This window comes from Benincasa hispida, chromosome 4, assembly GCF_027475165.1.
Source record: "Benincasa hispida cultivar pf3 chromosome 4, pf3_genome.v1.1, whole genome shotgun sequence".
NCBI lineage: Eukaryota > Viridiplantae > Streptophyta > Magnoliopsida > Cucurbitales > Cucurbitaceae > Benincasa > Benincasa hispida.
The window spans coordinates 25,063,061-25,064,277 of NC_143481.1; positions in this window are offsets into that span (position 1 = coordinate 25,063,061).

The following is a 1,217-nucleotide window of genomic DNA, read 5'->3' on the forward strand; positions in this document are numbered from 1 at the left end:
GATCAAGGCCAAAATCATTATCAGAATAGGCAACCTCACAACCAACCTTCTTCATCCAACACTTCACTCAATTCATCGTACTTAGAATCACTGCTCAAAGAATACATACAAAAGAATGATGCGCTCATGCAGTCGCAAGCATCTTCAATTAGGAATTTGGAGGTACAGGTTAGGCAGCTTGCAACCGAATTGAAAAATAGAACACCTGGTACACTGCCCAGCAACTCAGAAGCACCTGGACCTAGTGGAAAAGAATAATGTCAAGTGGTGACATTGGGCAGGCAAGTCTGACTGCATGCGGGGATTCGCTTGCGGTAACGTTGAATTTTTTTTTTTTTTCAAAAAGCATCTATATAATCTATCTTTACTGCTTTGTTAAATTAGTTTCCCTTTCAGTCTCTACTTGCGTTGTTTATATTGAATTGAATGAATGATTTGTGTGAGCATCGCAATGACTTATCATTATGGTTTTGAGATAACCATTGTGATGTCAGAATATACAATGCAATGACGAGTATGCAATGCGATGATGGGTATGCATTGCATTGATCTTTCATTTAATAAAAAAAAGGAAAAATATTTAAACTAAAATAAAATAAAATTTGTGGAGAAGGTAAACATACGAGCGTTTAAGCTCCCGAGGTTCATTATTGCGTAGCAGACGAAAGGATGTCTTTTTCTACTAGGTCATAATGGTGAGGGGTGTGGTAGGCTTTTTGGATTACCAAGGCCTGCCAAACGCACTATCGGTATGCGCTGGGCCTTTCAAGGCCCAACCTATAAAATCCCCTCCCTCCTAGCCTCATCGAGGAGATTACATCCGCATTTTCATGTAAATCTTCCCAAAACCCCCTACATACTCAAAACCCTACCATTCGTTCTTCCCCGACCTAAAAGCACCACTTTCTTCTTTCCCTCACCAGATTCCATGGTCGTACAATCATCACACTCTTCTTCTCAACCATCAACCCCCTCCAAAGCCCAGTTTCCACACGGGAAACAACCTTTTTCACTGCCCAGCCTAGACTAGTCCCCAGTATCGTCAGAAAACCCAGGTGAAAACCCTCAGCATCTGCATCTCCATCTACCCGTCGAGAGGGGCCAAGCACGGAGAGTGCCCCTGCCACCAATCCTGAGGTGGCGCTCCCACTACCTCCAACTGATAGTGAACAGTAGAGAAAAGACGATAATGAGGTATTTAGGAGCATCTTAAGTTA